This window comes from Phaenicophaeus curvirostris, chromosome 27, assembly GCF_032191515.1.
Source record: "Phaenicophaeus curvirostris isolate KB17595 chromosome 27, BPBGC_Pcur_1.0, whole genome shotgun sequence".
NCBI classification, from domain to species: Eukaryota; Metazoa; Chordata; class Aves; order Cuculiformes; family Cuculidae; genus Phaenicophaeus; species Phaenicophaeus curvirostris.
The window spans coordinates 816,344-825,760 of NC_091418.1; positions in this window are offsets into that span (position 1 = coordinate 816,344).

The window sequence follows — 9,417 nt, forward strand, 5'->3', positions numbered from 1 at the left end:
GGGAAAGAAGGTGGGGAGAGGGGCTGCGAGGGGGAAATACTTAACAAATTAAGTCTATCGAACGTTATTTGCAGATTATGGTGCAGAATTGTGTTAAAGTATGTCCGGGCTCGTTACATGTCAGCGCTAACAATACAGCACTTGGCAATCAAGGCAGTTGTGTGGCGTTGGCCATTAATCATCCGCTGACAGAACCAAGCAGGAGAGGAGAAAAGTGTTCACGTGTGCTTGCTGCACCCCTGCCCCCCTGCAGTCGGGGCAGGAGAAGTTTCCTTTGACTCTCTGCTCACCTGAACACCACCGGCGGGCAATAAAGGCCCATATGCCATATCCCAAGGTTTTTTGAGGGGCATGGACAGCACAGGGTTGTTGTTCCTGCCATTGCCACAACATATTTTGTGGTGCAAAGAAGCTCCCAGCAAGAAACTCTTGGGAAAGAGTTAAAACACATGGAATCTTAGCAGCGTTTTCTTCTCCATCCTCTTGGTCCACAGGCAAAGGATGCTGGATCCACTCACCTCTACCCTGAGAGCCGGGGGGTTCATCCTTGGAGGAGATGGTCCCAGTGGGCTCCAACACCGTTGTCCCAGCACACTGGAGAGGAGCTCACCCCAAAGTTTTGCTCCACACTCCAAGCCATCCCGCAGACGCCAGCCCCGTGGCCGGGAGCCAGCATGCCAGGTCATCCTCCCAGTAAATAAAGGAGCTATGTTTCCAGCCCCCCGACGCTGTTTTCTAAAAGGAAATGATTAATGGTGCTTGGAAACCACAATTCATCCCAGGAAAGAAAGTAGATTTACCCGAAACATGCGTGAGAATTAGCACTCGGAACAGGTCCTAGAACAGAGGAGGGGAAACTAATGGCAAACAGAGCCTGTCTGTGAGCAAACACCCTCAGAAAACATGGGCTGGAGGAGCTGGGATGGAATAGGGGTGAGAGGAGGGGAGCAGTCACCAGACCTGGGTCTCCCCAGGGCTGGAAACCTTGGTTGCTCCTTCCCTTTCTTTGTCACTCCTGAAGCCGGGATGGTCACAGTGGAGGAGAAGGAAAAACTCCTCCCATGGGCCTTCCAGTGCAGCACAGGGAAGGAAGAATGTTGCTGTGGGATCCAAAATGGTCCTTTCCAAGTGTCCCAGAGGTACATGGGACCAGGGAGAATCACAGAATCATAGAATAGTTTGGGTTGGAAGGGACCTCGACGTCCATCCCTTTCCACCTCTGCCCTGGGCAGGGACACCTCCCACTGGATCAGGGGCTCCAAGCCACATCCAGCCTGGCATTGAACCCCTCCAGGGATGGGAAACAGAGAATTCCTACCTGCAAATACTGAATACTTCAGAAAAATCCCAGCTTTGGGCTGGAGGATGAGTCCCACCCTGTTCCTGCCAATGGGAACTACCAGGATGGCTGGGAGGGGAAGGGTCTCCCTTGGAACGAACCAGGGACCCGTGGCATGGATTTATTACCTGATTTCAGAGATAAAAGCACGATCTCTGCCCTGGATCACAGCAGCGCCCAGACCCATGCAGGACCTGTCCTGTGAGCAGCACAGAGTTGCTCCGAAAGGACTCCAGGAGCTTTGAAAGGACTCCAAAAAGGTGATTGATTTGTGGGATTGCGGGAAGGGCTGGGGAAGACTCTGCAAGGTGCTGAGCCCAGGTCAGGAGTCAGCCCTGTCCCGGTGATTTATTCAGTGTGGGATAATGTAAGTGACAGGAGGGAAAAAAAACCCAAAAATCCATGGAGGAGGTGCAGCTTCATCCCCTTGGCCGAGAGTTACGGCAAGAACTGAGCCAGGGAACAGATAGTTGGATTTCCCTAGTTTCTCCCTTCAAATAAATCACAACTCCAGAGCCCTTTAAACTCTGCAATCTGATCTGTTCCAATAAGGAAGGGAATGAAAGGCTGCGTCTCACTGGAAGCCTCCCGAGCCATAAATCTCCTATGTACAAACACATACCAGATTTCCAAGGGCATTTATTTTATTGTATTGTTTTAACAGAAAAATCAAACTGCAATAAACTCAGTCCCTCATTAGCTGTCTCTGTGTCCTGGCCAAACACTGCTAATGAATAAAAGCAGGATAAAGGAATGTGGCTGTCAGTCAAAGGCTCGGCCAGGCGCTGACCCCCGAAAGGCGCTTCCCTGCGAGCCCCACAGAGGCATCAGGATGCAAAGGAGCCAAGGGGCCAGCTCCTGCACTGCCCATTGCTGCAGGTTTGATCAAATCCATGGATCCAGCATCCCTTCCTGGGACCCAGAATCCCTGCCATGGATCCAGCATCCCTTCCTGGGACCCAGAATCCCTGCCATGGATCCAGCATCCCTGCCACAGCCCCAGAATCCCACACAAGGATCCAACATCCCTGCCTGCCCCACAACCCAGCAGCTGGAATTTAGTTTAGGAGGTTCTCGCATTAAGTTTGTTGTGGCCCCTGATGTTGTCCACCCCAAGCGAGATGCTTGAGAGCAGCACAGGGTGGTTTGGATGGGGGACACACACGTGTCCCTATCCCACCAGGTTCCATGAAGCTGCCCATGGGAAGAGGCTGGCAGGACTATGTCTAAACTCATAAAACACGGGGTCAAACATCACTCTGTTGACAGCTGGGGCAGTTTCAGGGTTGTCGGTCATTAATCATCCACTGACAGTCCTGCAGGGTCTCGAGGGGGATGGGGACATGCCTGGCACTGGTGTTGATGTAAGATGACACAGTCCCCAGCGCCCCACACCGAGCATCCATCAGATTTTCCCCGAGTTCCCCTGGGGAACGCAGGCTGAGGGTGCAGGCACGGTGCTGTCACATTCCCAGGTGCAGGAGATGCAGCGACACGGTCTGATCTGGGGGAAAAAAAGAAAAATAAAAAAAATGGAAATAACCCCTGAGCTGCCTGGGAAAGAGAAAAGAGCCTGTCTGCAGGATTTATGGCGCTGGCGCGGCCAAGCCAGAGAGCCCAGAGCAGCACCCGCGCCGCGCAGGTCCCGCCTCAGCCCACGGAGAAATTCCTTACTTATTGAATCACATTTGTCATCCCTAAATACATATGCAGGCCCGTGTTTCTGAATCCATAAACATCTTTAACTAACTCCGCTCAGCGAGGCCTCTTTCAGCAGTAATTTATATTTAACTTTTTCCATATGCGGAGCCTGTCGCGTTGGTGTCATTTCCGGGAAAACCAGGGGGGTTTGGGGGGATCGGGGGGAGCCGGAGGGGGGTGCAGCGTGTCTTGGCCCGCTGGAGCAGCCCGGCTGCTGGCACGGCGCGAGAAATCCACCCGGCAGAGCCAGTGCTCATTAATCATTTGAACTACTAAACTGCCAGCTCCTTTCAAGATCTTTCAAGAAGTGTTTTCACCCAAAATAGAGTTGAAAACGCGCCGGGCTCTACTTTCAGAGTCTCATCCATCTGGCCATTATAGGGAGTGTCAGGCGGCTCTGACAGACAAGGCTGCTCTGTTCGAGGGGCCTCGGCTCCCGCAACCTGTCATATCGCGGGGCTGATCGCATCTGACAGCTCCATTTGTACCTACCCAAGAGATAAAATGGCCCTTCACAGCGGTGGAGGCGAGGGATGCACGGGGGTACCCAGGGGCAGTGGTGGGATGCGGGATGCCAGTAGCATCCCTGGTACCCCACTCTGCCCCAGGGAGATAACCAGCCCCCCAAAACCTCATCCCTGCACCGTGCTGGAGTGCGAGCAGGCGGGCGTCAGCATACAACGTGGTGTGCACCCTGGAGCAAAAGCCCAGGAGGCAGAGGGGCTGCATGGAGCATCCCCTGCCAAGGTCCCAGAGCCACCAGCCCTGCGCTGGCCTCCATCTCCCTCCAAAGTCATCTGCAAGTGTGCTGGACGCAAACCCCAGCAGTATGAGCCAGATCTTCAAGATGAGAGGACAGACCCCAATGCCCTGAGAGCTTCCTCAGGAAGCCAGGATTCCAGGAAACCAGCTGCCTGGTGCTCCCTAGGGAAAAAAACCTGCTGATCCTATGCCAGGACCTCTCCTGGTTTTCATCCCTGGAGAAGCCGGGCAGATTCATCAGCCAGCGGTGGAGCAGAGTCTGTGTGAGGGCCACAGATGCAGGATCTGCTGGTGCATGCTGCAGGATTCCCTGGCTGGTGCCACACCAGTGCACACAAGCCACGAAAGTCTGGGAATTATCAATGCTGCAGTCAAGGCAGAGCACATCTCTGCAGCTGGAGGAGCAGGCGAGATGTGCACCCAGTGAGCTCTTCCCAAGCAGTTGCTCCTAATACAATATTCATCCAGAGCCTGGGAGACACGCAGGAACCCCAGAAGGAACAAAGGTCTTTTTGGCTCCATTTCCCAGCAGCCCAGATGGCAAATTCCCTTTCCCAGCCTTGCCCTGCATGGAGATGTTATCTGGGCCAGGTTGAGAAATCATCTTCTTGCAGAGCTTGGGTTGCTTGCTCCCTGTGACAAATTAGTGACTCCCTCTGCGCCCAGCTCCCCCTTTGCTTCGTGTCATTTCCCACAGAATGTGGCTCTTCCCATCCTGGAGGGAGGACCTGGCCGCCGTCCTGCTCCAGCTCCTCAGATGTCACCGAGCCTGTGCAGGGAATAGGAATGAAACCCTGTGAAGGTAACCATTGCTCCAGCAGAAACAATTTGTCACTTCTACAGGCGCTCCCAGTCTCCGCCGAGGGAGGAAGGAGCAGCCCCATCCTTGGGCAGGTGCTGGCCTCGAGCCTTGATGGTGAAAGGGCCAGTTGCTCCCTGTTCCCACGAGAGAAAGTGGGAGAGGAGCACAGCAACACCTGGGTCTGGGTAGTAGCGAGCAAACAAGCCAGGAGACAATAATGCAGCAAATCTTTTGGGTGCTTCAGCCTCCCCTCCCCAGCTGGAGAGGAGCATGGAGAAAACGGTGGGGGCTCAGTAAGATCCAGTGCATCCTCAAACACTTCAGGCCCACTTCTCCTCTCACAGGCCCCCAACTGCCCCTCCTGTGGGAGCTGCTCGCAGATGCAGCACTGGTACCCACAGGCTGCCACCAGGCCCTTTTTCTTCAGACAAGATGCATCTCCCCCTCACAGCAAAGCGCTGGTGGCTGGCAGGGATGCACAAGCTGCTGTGATGGGCACAGCCACAGGTGTGGACACCGACACCAGTGTGACCCCCTGTGCCACCAGGGAGTTGTCCTTTTGCAGACAAGAAAAAGATCCTTCCAGTTCTCTGCTCAGGCAGGATGCCTGCAGGCTGGGTTTACAGGTGATGATAAAGCCCTACAGATGCCCAGGATGCTGCATGTCCTTCAGCTGCCTCCAGGTTTTGCCAGGCCAGGAATGCTGCGGCTCTTGGTGCTGGCAAGGATGATCCCCAGTGTTGAGGCACTGGTGTAGGTTGCGTTGCACCCCGCACAGCATCGAGCATGCCACCCAGCTCTGCTCAGCCCGTCGGGGTCAGCTCTGCTGCACGTCCCACTGACCTCTTCTTGCAAAGGCAGCTTCTGCGTGGGTCCATCCTTGCAGGGGTCACACCCCCCGTTCCATCTCCTGCACCGTGCTGGAAGGTGGGATGAAGGCACAGTAAAGCTGCTCCAGGAGGTTTCCATAAGCACTGCATTAGAAAACATTATGGCCTGTGGAAATCTTTTTGTTATTGTGAACTGAGCTAAAGGAACACACTCTGTAAAGCGAGCTGTCAGCCGAGCGTCTCCCCCAGCGTTCTCCAGTGAGCGTTTAGCTGAGACATTTGTGTATACAGAATTATGACTCTTCAGTTATTCACCATGATAATAAACAGAGATAACTATTAACCATGCATCACAGTAATGAACAGTATCGCTTACACGCACACCGGTGTAAATCTGCGCGCGCAGAGCCCGTGTTCTGCAGGGAATGGCTGCAGCCCAGCACTGGCACGGGCTCAGCCGCAGGACCTGGGGGTTTTGCAGCCTGCCAGCAGCTCCGTGCCGGGTTGCCCAGGATTTGTGGGTCAGCCTTGGCAGCCAGGATCAGGCACTGCAGAAAACGGAGGAGCCATGGCCATGGGTCATGCTGGGCACTTCAAGGGGTAACTGGTGTCCAGCCAGAACCGGGTGTCCTGGTACAACAGGAAAGGTGCTGATGCGCTGCTGCCACAAGCTGACAACGATGTCGCTGGAAGGATTCACTCTGCACACCGATCTATGGCCAGGGAAATGACAGCAGCAGCTCTTCAGATGTTGTTCAAAGCCACATGAAAGCACTCTCCCACCTGCGGCGCTCCTGGTCACCGCATGACCCCAAGTGCTCTTCACGCTGGGGGTCTCCCTGGTCACCTCGAGTTCTTTGCTCTTCTCCCAGCGCCTCTTCCATCGTTTGTGCTGTCCTGCTGCTCGAAGAGGCTGGAGGCAAAGCCCCAGCCAGGGCAGCGCAGGGCTCGCGGCAGCAATCCAGGGGGGCAGCTTCGCACCCCAGTACACGCAGGCTGCCCCGTGCGCTCCGTGTCGCCGCTGCTGGCTGCTCCCTTCCCGGCTGTGACACGCAGCTCTGGGCAACAGCACCTCTGTCTCCAAGCATGGGTCTGTCCCTCCGGGTCTGCTCTCAGCACACGCAGCACCCAGCGTCCCCCAAAGCCAACTCTGGCCTGTGGGCTGGACGCGGGTGAGGAGATGGGAGAAGTCCACACCGCTCCAGCTGAGAGGACAAACACAGGGCCCGTATTCTCCGGGGCTTCCACCAGGGCTCGTTTTGAAAGAAAAGCTGCTTTATGCGGCTGAGAAACCTCTCATCCGCCCACCACGGCTTCTGCTCCGGCCCTTGCCTCTGCAGCCTGACCTGACCTTCTCTTGGCGGGCGCGCAGCAGCCCTCGAAGGCTCCGTGCTCCGGTCTGGGCTCTGAAACGCCTTGTACGTCTGCGGGCAGACACCTCTGCATCACCTAAAAGACACTGGGGATTTGCGTGCCGGAGAGGAAGGAAAACAAAACAACAAAAAAAAGAAATATATGGCCTCGCTCGCTCGTTCACATATTTATTAGGTGGACACCTCATCTGTGGTCGGCTGGGCTTGGGGCTTTACAAACGAGGATATTTATAAGGCCCGCAGCGCGGCAGAGCGGCTCTGCGTGTGCGTCCAAGTCGCTCCTTCCCCAGCACAAGGGATAATGTTGCCTTTGTTCGGCTGCCTGCGACGGGCCGGCCCAGCGCGGGGAAGCGTTCCGTGCTGCCTGGCTGGGCCCCTCCGCCGCGCACCACGCGGCCCTGCCCGCTCGCCCTTTCAATAGCGCACAGTCCCGCTCCCTCCATCCCCACCGCGGCCCCGGCAACTGCCGCCATAAATCAATGGGAAAATAGAGGCTGCCAGTTAGACTAAACAAGTGCATTTGCAAGGATTGCTAACCCTCATTAATCACCCTGACAGTCCTAAAAACACATTTCCCCTTTAATGACTGTATTTGGATAATCGGAGCTTTTTCCTCGCGGCGCGGGGTGAGTGACGGCGGGCGCGATTGTGGCCAGCGCCATCGCTGGGGTCACCCGCGAGTCAAGCGCCGGAGGTCCCCGGCAGCTCGGGGCGAGCTGGAGGAGTTTTTGTTGTGCGATAGGGAAGGGAACCACCTACTCAACCCCAAATCCAACAGCCCCGCATCCGACACCCACCTGGGTCACCCCAGCCCCTGCCCAAACCCACCTCCTGCCGGCTGGCTATGAAAGAGCCTTTTTTTTCTGTCACTCCACGTTCCCTTTAGGTGACTTTTGCCTTCCAGAGAGGTTTGAAACCTCGCACATTTTTCTGTATAAATGATGCAACACATTAATGCACAGCACATTATGAAAATGGTAATTCAAACCCATACAACTCTAAATTAAGCCATACATTATCCGACCCACTCAGCCATATATTTTGTAGAAAGACAGGATTGAATCAAATCAAACCGAAACTGTGGAGTGCAGGTTGTTAGACAGAATGATTAATAAAGTGCATCCCAGCACTCTTATTATAAAATGAATTCCGCAGTAACCTGGGCATGCATTAGATAGGGAGTTATTTAATATGTTGGCAACACAATCACTCCCCAGCAGATAAAGCCCCCAAGCGCCGGCTGCGATCAGATGATACTTTGCAGTGTTTACACAGCCTGGCCCTGGTGCTGCAGTCTTTAGGGAGGGGAAAATGTATTCCTCAGGGAAGCTTGTGCACAGCGGGATGTATCCGAGCAGCATCCAGCTCCCACCATCAACGGGTGGAAGAGGAAGGGGCTCAGATTTGGAGCTGGGGAGAGGGGAGATGGACCTTTGCTGTAAGGGATGCAGCCAGCAGCTTGGCTCTCTCCGGCAGGAGGACTCTGGGCAGCCCCCAGACCCGGTATCAGTTGCATCAGGCTGATGTGCCTCGTGGGCATCACGGCATCGCCCTCTCGCCCCACAGCACGAGGCTCTAGAAGAGGCGCTGGCAGCAGAGCCGCCTGGAAAACACCAGGGAGAAGCACGGTAGAACAAATAGTCAGGGACCCACAATAGGTGCAGCGTTTCAGAGCTGCGATTTGCGCCAGGGAACGACGGTGCCAAGCGAGGCCGACATGGAGCAGCAGGGGTGGGGGCCACATCCAGGGAGCAGCGATGCTCCTGAGGGCCAGGCGACCCGGTGAGCCTTTATATGCCGCCATGCAACTCCATGGCAGAGGGGACGGCAGCCCAGGAGCCGCCTCGCTGATGCTCTGCCCACCACTGTTCTCTGGGGAGGATCAGCTGCACCACCCAGAGCTAAAGCCCTCAGCATCCAGCTGGGGTGCAGGGACAGGAGACACGGGCACGGCCGTGCAGCCCGGGCTGGGCATCCCTGTCCTGCCGCTGCCCACTGAGCAGAGCAAAAAACCACAGCAAAGCCCTCTCCAAACCCAGTCCTTCAAATCCCAGGCCCTCATCCCAAAAGAGTGGGACCACCATGGGCAAAGCCGGCCATGAGCCACCTTCACAGGACACGAGCCACCTTCACAGCAAGATGAGGGGCAGCCACGGACCCACAGATTCTCCCGTTCCCAGCCCCAGGGGGGCTCGGGGACAGTGCTCCACCAGCCAAAGGGAATCCAAGCCCCCAGGCTCTCCATTTCCCAGACATCAGATGTGGGTTTGCAGCAGGAGACCTCGAGCAGGGCCCTCCCTGCCAGCCACACTGGCAGGGACAGGCAGGAAAATCCAGATCCCATCGGCAAAACAAGCCCTTGGTTTAAGCACATTATTTTTCAGCTCAAAGGACACAAAGGAATTTAAACACAGGGCATAAGGCAATATAGAGAAGGCAATTAACTGGGATTAATTGCATGACTCACCCAAAAACGCAACAGGAGCAAAGCACTCGACAGCAGGGAAAATAAAAGTGATGTGGGGCAATAGGAGCCCGCGGGATTTCACGGGGGCACAGCTGGGGGTTCTGCTGGGATGCTGCTGGGATAAAAGCCCATTCCTTGGGGAG